The sequence below is a fragment of the Arabidopsis lyrata genome (assembly GCF_000004255.2).
Source record: "Arabidopsis lyrata subsp. lyrata unplaced genomic scaffold ARALYscaffold_3, whole genome shotgun sequence".
Classification (NCBI taxonomy): domain Eukaryota; kingdom Viridiplantae; phylum Streptophyta; class Magnoliopsida; order Brassicales; family Brassicaceae; genus Arabidopsis; species Arabidopsis lyrata.
Window position 1 is genome coordinate 8982598 of NW_003302553.1, and position 10617 is coordinate 8993214.

Consider the following 10617-nt stretch of genomic DNA (forward strand, 5'->3'; position numbering starts at 1 on the left):
GTAGAATCGTCTTCCCGGGTTCATCGTTGATTGAGTATCAAGCTGTGCTCTTCCACCTCAAAAACAATGAGTAGGAATCCCATAGTCAAATTCATCATCGTGACATCGATCCGCAAGAATTCCATTGGGCATAGAGGTTGACCTTGAGCTATCAGACATGTTCGATTAAGAAGAAGATCGAAATGGAAAAGAAGAATCAATCTCCCAATTTCGGACCCCCAATTTGAGATGAAGAAGAAGATGTAAAATAAGAATGAATCTCCCAATTTCGAACCCTAAGTTTTAAGAGAATTCCAGTGTCGTTTTTTAGCAGAAGCAAAACGGTGTCGTTTCGACATCCGTTATGTTCCTAAACGGAATTCAACGTTGCCACGTCATCGATACGACTGAGGGCTATTTAGCGGGTGACTTTAGACTTCATGGGGTTGACTTGCATAAGTCGGATTTGGAGGGTTAAATTGCAATCAAAAATGACTTGGAGGGTTTTTTTGCAGAAAACCCTTTTATTAATTATAACTAAAACTAAAGGGCTATTTTGCAATTAATTAAAAATAAGTCATCTTTCAGACAACCCCAAAATTTAGTAAAAAATTCTACCAAAAACCAAAAAAGTTAGTCGGCTTAACCGGAAACCTTTCCTCTCCTCTCCATCGTTTGTTAGGTCTGACATAATACCCGAATCCGAAGAACCGATCTGAACCCGACCCAAAAAACCCGATTCAAACCCGAACCCGAAATTTTCAAATACCCGAACGGTCTAAACTTCAAAATCTAACCAAACCCGAATAGGTACCCAAACATACCTCAAATATAAGTATCTATACTAAGTTATGATCCACGCTACGCGTGAGTCTATTTTTAAAAATTTTAATAATTTTTTGTGTGACTAAAAATATTTGTTGAAAATTTTGAGATATATATTTTTATGTCTACTTATTGTTAATAGTTTAAATTCCTTGAATTTTACAATTACCATAACAAATAGTTCAATTTATATACATAACTAAACATAACTCTAATACAACTTTTAGGTTTTACAACATTTATCAAAACAATTTTTTTTGTCCATAACTCTCTCTTTAGCTTTAGATATTTTGGATGACCGAATTTTTACGTATGAAATAAATTGTTGTATGGAGAATAACTTCGACGACTTTTTCATTTTGGTATCCGCAAATTTACTATTATTTTTCGTTTATCTTCCCTGCATTAGTTAGTATAGCTCTTCTAACAATAAGATTCTATACAGAATTATATTCAAAAGTTTATCTGTACTTTCTTATTAACAACTCATATTCTCTCACATTCTTTTCAATATGTATATAAATTCTCGTCTTCACAATTTTTTTGGAGAGCTATCACTCTCTCTATCTTTTTGCAAGCCCTCGTTTTATTTGTTTCGTTATTTTTTACGGTGTCTCTTTCAATCCTCTTATGATTTTGTCTTAGCAATATGTTCCCTACCTTCCAAACTTTTCACATGCTCCATATTTCTTTTTCGAAAATCTCTTCCTTTCCTTGTTAGTATAAGCCTTTTTCAATCTCATCGAGAGGTAGGTAAAGTCAAATCAATAAACTCTTCGTATGAATTAGTAAGAAAAAATCTTTTTTGCTCTGTTTGGTTTTCTATTAATCTAAGAAAATGTTTTAGCTTCTAAATTGGGTTTTAACTCTATCACTTCACTCTTTTGATGCAGTTTAGATCCTCTTCACCTTCACACTTCCCAGACTGTTAGACCTCAACTTATATCTTTGGGAACTTGATTCAAATTGATACGATTAAGAACACTACCATCAAACCATGTCCTTGTTGCTTTAACGCTTCACAAACCAAACACACCTTAATCCCTTTCACTTCACTTTCTTGTGCAAAAATCTTTCACATACTTCTTTCCTACGGTGTTTCTTTCCATCTTCTTGTGATTTTGTCTAACCTGTATGTGCCCTATCTTCCAAACTTTTCACATGCTCCATAATTCTTCTTTGAAAATCTCTTCCTTTCCTTGTTACTAAAATCCTTTTAGCTCGTCGAGAGGTAGCTGAGTCAAGTCAGTAAACTCTTCGTTTGAACTTTCAAGAATAAAATCTTTGTTTTGCTCTGTTTTGTTTTCTATTATTCTAATAAAAGGTTTTAGCTTCTAAATTGGTTCTTAACTCTATCACCTCTCTCCTTTGATGTTGTAGTTTAAATCCTCTTCACATTCCTGCACACTTCCTAGACTGAAAGACCTCAACTTATATATTCTAGAACTTGATTCAAATTGATACAATTAGGAACACCACCATCAAACCATGTCCTTCCAACCTTTAACGCTTCACGGACCAAACACACCTTAATCCCTCTTCACTTCACTTTCTTGTGAAATTTTTTTTTTCACATACTTCTTTCCTACAGTGTCTTTTTCCATCCTCTTATGATTTTGTTTAAGCAGTACATGTCTTAATTTCCAAACTTTTCACATGCTTCATATATCTTCTTTGAAAATCCTTCCTTTCCTTATTAGTAAAAGCCTTTTTCAAACTCGTCGAGAGGTAGCTTAGTTAACCTAATAAATTCTTTGTTTGAACTTTTAAGAAAAAATCTTTGATCGACTACCAATGGTCCATTGATGTTTATTTACATAGAAACCACTACTTCATTATTTAGGACTTTTATTAGTTTCTTTGGTTGTTAAGAAGAAGTTTTTCTTTACGTCATTAAGATTTTCCTTTTCGTTTCCGCTTTAAGTTTCTCAGACTATTGGAAAACTTCCTCTCGATTGTTTATTACTAACTTTTTGTTAATTTTTAGAAAACTTCTTCTTATATTTGAAATTTTTTCAAATTCTAAGTATCTATATTATTTTAGATTTAGGATTTTTTCTTAATTTATTTGGAAGCTAACATAGTGAGACTAACAATGACATTAATTTTTCTATATTATAATGATTGAATTATATATTTTCTTATTTCCATATCTTTTTTTCCTTTTCAGAAATATCTTAACATAGAAATTTGTTAAATTTTAAAAATGTAAACAAACATAATGGCTAAAAATGCTAATTAATGACATATCCAACCGTAATTCGTTGTTTAAAATTCTATGTGGACGTCCTAATAAGCAAATATCCTCTACTTTTCTATAGTATATATTAGTTATATTTATACTTATATATAGAAAATATTCAAATTTTTTGGATATTTTAGTTATTTTTGGATATATTTAAGTAAAACTGCTCGTGGTGTTTTGGGAATTTTTGAAAATTTCAAAAATTTGATAAATTTGCACACAAAATCTTTGTATCAATTAAGAGAACCTGCAAGTCATGTAGATACTTTAGATGGGCAATTTCATGTTATTCTGTTGTTAATATGGGAGAGGTTCAAGGAATAGAGGAATATTATCGTAAGATATTTCCTAGGTTGCTGATAAGGGCGTATGAGGCTGTCGACTTGAACATTGCCAGCGTTAATGCGGAATTCGGAAAGTACATGATAAATTACCATGCTTGAATGAGAGGAAGAGATGTGTTTAGGAGAAGAATGAGTGTGTTTTTTGGAGACATATATTTGAGCTGAGTAATGCATAATGTCTGAATGAATGTCAAAACTTGTTAGTATCTATCTTCTTATTGATAATCTCTTTTATTTTGAACTCATGTAGAAAAAAGTAAATGGGATTTGAGTCTATGTTTTTCTTTGTTCCGTCTCTTTTGGAAAAAGATGAATGATGGTTATGCAACTCTGGTTTTTAGTGGATGCAAATGATACTCTCTATTGTTGAAATCTTCGATTAGAAATCTCTTTGGTGTAGAAAATGCTGCTGTCATAACGCCTTAATAGCCTGTATTAGCCAAAGAACTGCATATGGTCTTGTGTGTTTCTGAGATTAGTTTCTTGTCATCGTGTTTTTGTAACCACAAACTGTTTTGAACCATATTATATATGAGATAACTGACGTTTTGATACACACTTGGGATCTGAGAATGAGCACATCGTACTAGTGATCCTTCTTTCACGCCCAAAGAGATAACAGCTTTGGCGATGGAGACAGAGTGGCTCTGTAATCGTTCAGATCAGTTGACCCGACCTATTCACCAGACCAGAGGCAGGGCGAGTCGAAACATCTGCTGATCCGTCCAACCCACCCGTCCTATTCACCCGACCAGAGGCAGGGCGAGTCGAAACATCTGCTGTGCCGTCCAATCCACCCATCCTTATCACCCGACCAGAAGCAGGGCGAGTCGAAACATCTGCTGATCCGTGCAACCCACCCGACTTATCTTGAGAGTTGAGAGGCATGTTTGCTACAAGATCATCCCATTTCTCATGGGTCAAGTCCTGGTTTCATAGAGACGAAAACAACTGCCCAGAGGTTTCCGAGTCTGAAATGCACGTGAGCAGGGTGGAGATTTCCTATGAAGTAACACTTCAAATCCAGTCAACGACCGTTAATTACCAGTAATAAAAAAGCAAAACCATAGCCTATAAGCTCCTCGTCGTCGTCACTTTACTTGGATTTGAAGTGGATGTCCATGAATGCCCATTCGAGTCCGGAACATGTCAAAAGTACCATCGGCTAGACTGCTAGACATAGCTTGAGGATCAACTTGATCCGTGTTTGAACATGGATTTTCTCTTGCAACGTGTGATATCCAGTGAGCTTTCCATAAGCTCTCATCTCAGCGATGCGATCCACCAGTACCACAAGCCTTAGCAAAAAGTTACAGCCTCGGTAGAAACTTTCTCCAGTCACATTATCATTGTCACACTAAATACATATATAATACATATATACTAGGTGATTGCCCGCGCGCATGCGCGGGAAAAATGCTGTATAAATGGTAAAATCATGTGAAATAAGGGATTGTTTAGGTGTTACTTGGTAGTGTAAGAAAAATATGGTAAATTGTTTAGGATTTAGTGTGATAAAATTATGGAAAATGATGAAATTTAAAAAATTCAATAATATTATAAATGCTAAAAAATAATAATAAATCATCTTTTAAAATCATTCACCAACAAAATAAGAAATCAACGAACATCATCACTCCATGGCATTCTCCTTCCGTGTGATGATCGGTACTTGGTCATTTTCAGAATTCCTGACATCCGATTAAGAACACCATAAACAGTGAATGTCCAGTCGTCAACTTTAGAGTTTTGATTGTAAACGGGAAAAAAAAATACTTACCAACAAAGCATCTCGTCGGTAATACTGAGATCCGGATTCAACATAATCCTCGTACTTCCGGTAACATTGGTACATCTCCACCTATGTTCCTGTGATAGCTCTAATTTCACAAACTTGATAATACATATCACTGTGTTACGTGAACGTTGCTTCCATAAGTCATAGAACTCGACTGCAAGGTCACCCGTTAAACGACACTCTAGATGGATACACCTAATTTTAAGATTTGAAGAAGTCATAAGACATTATATTCTGGTTTAAATCTTTAAAAGAATAGTGACTTACTCAGTATCACGTTGACAATTTTGCCAACAACATCTATGAAACACACACATGAATAATACAGTCAGAACATGAACCGCAAATAAACTCCAAAAGCACAAATAAATTTATAAATTAGGCTTACCAACGCAAATATTCGGATTAACAATACCACTCAATATACTCACAAACTCAGTTAGATTGAAATAGGTTCTACTGGAGCACATATTAATACTTTGCACTAAAGTGTCCGAACGAAACACAATCTTGAATCTATGCGGTACTGGTCTCAATATGCTGTTAACCCGTGATACATCAAAATTTTTAATGCTCACCCACTCATCGATTATCAATCTTGAAAGATAATTATCAATTAATTCATCACGAACAACGGCTTGGATTTGTGTGAACTGCAAATAAAACGTTAAAGACAAAACCAATTCAATTTAATATCGAAAACATGTATAGCAGGTAAGTTATCAAAAAACTAACATGCTCGTCACCCAAAATCATATTGAGCTCTCTACCCGTGCCACGCGAAACAGACCAACAATTCAAAATCTTCACCGAGACAGACCACTCACCCATGTTAGGGTTAAGAGACGCAATACGAAAATAACCACCATCACATGAATCAGATGTAAAAGGTATCATTGTAGAACCCATAACAAAAGATTACGCGGCTAAATATTCCAATGAGGTATAAATGCGGGATACATATATGTAGACCTAACGATTATTTGGAAAGAACATAAAAATGGAAAATATATATTAAAAACTAAATCAGAAAATTAACAAAAACGAATATTGATTAAACGATATAGAATTTATCCATAAGATTAATAAATTAAGTTTTAAAAAAAGAAACTAAATCTCAACAGTTAAACTGAAATATATACTAACGAAACTTAAGGGTAAAAAATATCACTCTATTATCAACACCATAATAATAATATATACAAATGGTGTAAGTTATTAGGGACGCAAATAAAGTTCCATTTTACCTTTTAGGTGTTACTTGTTAGTGTAAGAAAAATATGGTAAATTGTTTAGGGTTTAGTTTAATAAAATATAGTAAATGATGAAATTTAAAAAATTCAATAATATTATAAATGCTAAGAAAATAATAATAAATCATCTTTTAAAACCATTCACCAAGAAAATAAGAAATCAACGAACATCATCACTCCATGGCATTCTCCTTGCGTGTGATGATAGGTACTTGGTCGTTTTCAGGATTCCTGACATCCGATTTGGAACACCATAAATAGTGAATGTTCAGTCGCTAACTTTAAAGTTTTGATTGTAAACAGGAAAAAAACAAAAAATACTTACCAACAAAGCATCTCGTCGGTAATACTGAGATCCAGATTCAACATAATCCTCGTACATCCGGTAACGTTGGTACATCTCCACCTATGTTCCTGTGGTAGCTCTAATTTCACAAACTTGATAATACATATCACTGTGTTATGTGAACGACGCTTCCATAAGTCATAGAACTCGACTGCAAGGTCACCCATCAAACGACACTCTAGATGGATAAACCTAATTTTAAGATTTGAAGAAGTCATAAGACTTTATATTCTGGTTTAAATCTTTAAAAAAATAGTGACTTACTCAGTATCACGTAAACCAAAGTACAGCTCAAAATATCCTCCTTGAGAATGTTCCACGGAAGGAACAAAAACCAACTCTATCACGTTGACAATTTTGCCAATAACATCTATGAAACACACACATGAATAATACAGTCAGAACATGAATCGCAAATAAACTCCAAAAGCACAAATAAATTCATAAATTAGGCTTACCAACGCAAATATTCGGGTTAACAATACCACTCAATATACTCACAAACTCAGTTAGATTGAAATAGGTTCTACTGGAGCACATATTAATACTTTGCACTAAAGTGTCCGAACGAAACACAATCTTGAATCTATGCGGTACTGGTCTCAAGATGATGTTAACCCGTGATACATCAAAATTTTTAATGCTCACCCACTCATCGATTATCGATCTTGAAAAATAATTATCAATTAATTCATCACGAACAACGGCTTGAATTTGGGTGAACTGCAAATGAAATGTTAAAGAAAAAATCAATTCAATTTAATATCGAAAACATGTATAGAAGGTAAGTTATTAAAATACTAACATGTTCGTCACCCAAAATCATATTGAGCTCTCTACCCGAGCCACGCGAAACAGATATTGATTAAACGATAAAGAATTTATCCATAAAATTAATAAATTAAGTTTAGAAAAAAAAATTAAATCTCAACAGTTAAACTGAAATATATACTATCGAAATTTAAGGATAAAAATATATCATTCTATTATCAACACCATAATAATAATATATACAAATGGTGTAAGTTATCGTGTATAAACGGTAAAATCATGAGAGATAAAAGAATATTATAAATGGTAAGAAAATAAGATGCTAATCATAAAAAAAAAAACAAAAAAAAAAATTTCAAGACAATAAGAAAACAACGAACGTCATCATTTTATAGCATTCTCTTTGCATGTGACGATAGGTACTTCGTCATTTTCAGGATTCCTGATACCCGGTTTATAACATCAGAATCAGTTAACGTTCCGTCGAAAATTTTAGAGTTTTGATTGTGGACGACAAAAAAAAGAAAAAAGTAATTACCAACAAAACATCTCATTGGTAATACTGAGATCCGGATTCAACATAATTATCAAAAACTCATCAATCAACAAATGATTTCTATATTTATCAAAAGCTCTTTCATTAGACTCCAGAAAATCGTTATTTTACTCATGTTTTTTGTTATCTTTGTTATAGCCAAACTCATCTTTAGTAAATGATTTATACGCTTATCAAGAACTCTTTCATCAGACTTCAGAAAACCATCAACTTTGCTCTTTTTGTTTTTTTTTTCTAATTATAATTATAGCCAAAATCATAAATCAGAAAGTGATTATTACGTTTAATAACAATTCTTTCATATGGCTGCAAAAAACCGTCAATTTTGCTTATTTTTTTGTTATCATGGTTATAGCAAAACACATAAATCAACAAACAATTTCTACATTTATCAAGAACTCTTTCATTAGGTTATAGAAAAGTATATATTTTGTTCTTTTTTATTGTTACAATTGTTATAGCCAGCAGAAAACCGTCAATTTTTTTTTGTTATCATGGCTATTGCCACAAACTCATCAATTAGCAAATGATTTCTCTGCGAATTAATAACTTTAACATCAGGCTGCAAAAAATCTTCAATTTTGATCATTTTTCGTTATAAAAGTCATACTAAAAATTTTTAATCAACAAATTATTTTTACGTTTACCAAGAGCTTTTTCATTAGACTGCAGAAACCCGTCAATTTTATTCTTTTTTTACTATCATGGTAATAGCCAAACTCATCATCTGCAAAATATTTATACATTTATCAAAAGCTTTTTATGAACATGTAGAAAACTGTCACTTTTGCTCATTTTTTTCTTTATCATTGTTGTAACTCAAACCCATCAATCAACAATTGATATCTACGTTTATCAAGATCTCTTTCATCGGACTACAGAAAGTCGTCGATTTTGTCTCTCTTGTTATTTTTATTATGGTTATAGCCAAACTCATCAATGAACAAATCATTTTTACGTTTACCAAGAGCTCTTTCATTACGTTGCAAAAAAATTTCAATTTCGCTCCCTTTTTTTGTTATCATGGTTATAGCCAAAGTCATCAATCAACAAATTATTTCTACATTTATTGAAATCTCTTCATCAAGACATAGTAAATCGTTACTTTTCTCCTGTTTTTTTGGTTATCATTTTTATAGCCAAACTCATTAATCAACAAACAATTTCTACGTTTATCAAGAGCTTTTTCGTGAAGTTGAAGAAAACCGTCAACTTTGCTCATCCTGTTCTTTTTAATCATGATTATAGTCAAACACATATATCAGAAAATAATTTCTAAGTTTATCAACATTTCTTCATGAGGCTGAAAGAAACCGTCAATTTTGTTTTATTTTGTTATCATTGTTATAGTCAAACTCATCAATCGGCAAATGATTACTATATTTATCAATAGCTCTTTCATTAGGCTATAGAAAAGTGTCTATTTTGCTCTCTTTTATTGTTATCATTGTTATAGCCAAACTCATCAATCAGCAAAGAATTTTTACTTTTATCAAGAGCTCTTTCATTAGACAACAGAAAACCGTCAATTTTTTTTTTTTTTTGTTATCATGGCTATTGCCAAACTCATCATTTAGCAAATAATTTCTCTGCGAATCAAGAGCCCTTTCATCAGGCTGCAAAAAATCTTCACTTTTGTTCATTTTTCGTTATAAAGATCATGCTAAAACTTTTCAATCAGCAAATTATTTTTACGTTTATCAAGAACTTTTTCATTAGACTGCAGAAAACAGTCAGTTTTATTCTTTTCTTGTTATCATGGTAATAGCCAAACTCATCATCTGCAAAAGATTTATACGTTTATCAAAAGCTTTTTCATGAACCGGTAATAACTTTTACTTTAGCTCATTTTTTCTTTACATTTTTGTAGCCAAACTCATCAATCAACAAATGATATTTACGTTTATCAAGATCTCTTTCATGAGACTACAGAAAGTCGCCAATTTTGTCTCTCTTGTTTTTTTATTATGGTTATAGTTAAAACTCATCAATAAACAAATTATTTTTACGTTTACCAAGAGCTCTTTCATTACGTAGTAAAAAACGTCTATTTCGCTCCTTTTCTTTTTATCATGGTTATAGGCAAACTCATCAATTAGCAAATTATTTGTACATTTCTCGAAAGCTCTTTCATGAAGATGCATAAAATCGTTATATTTCTCCCATTTTTCGATTATCATTGTTATAGCCAAACTCATCAATCAACAAACGATTTCTACGTTTATCAAGAGCATTTTCATGAAGTTGACGAAAATCATCAACTTTGCTCATCTTGTTCTTTTTAATCATGATTATAGCCAAACACATATATCCGAAAATAATTTCTAAGTTTATCAACATTTCTTCATGAGGCTGAAAGAAACCGTCAATTTTGTTTTATTTTGTTATCATTGTTATAGTCAAACTCATCAATCGGCAAATGATTACTATATTTATCAATAGCTCTTTCATCAGGCTGTAGAAACAGTCTATTTTGCTCTCTTTCATTGTTATCAATGCT

The 10617-nt window shown here is 32.3% G+C and overlaps 1 pseudogene; it reads right to left on the reverse strand.

The window, feature by feature from the left end:
- Positions 1 to 4050: 4050 nt before the first annotated feature.
- The window catches only part of LOC9321447, a 14074-nt pseudogene continuing 7507 nt past the window's right edge, over positions 4051 to 10617 (reverse strand).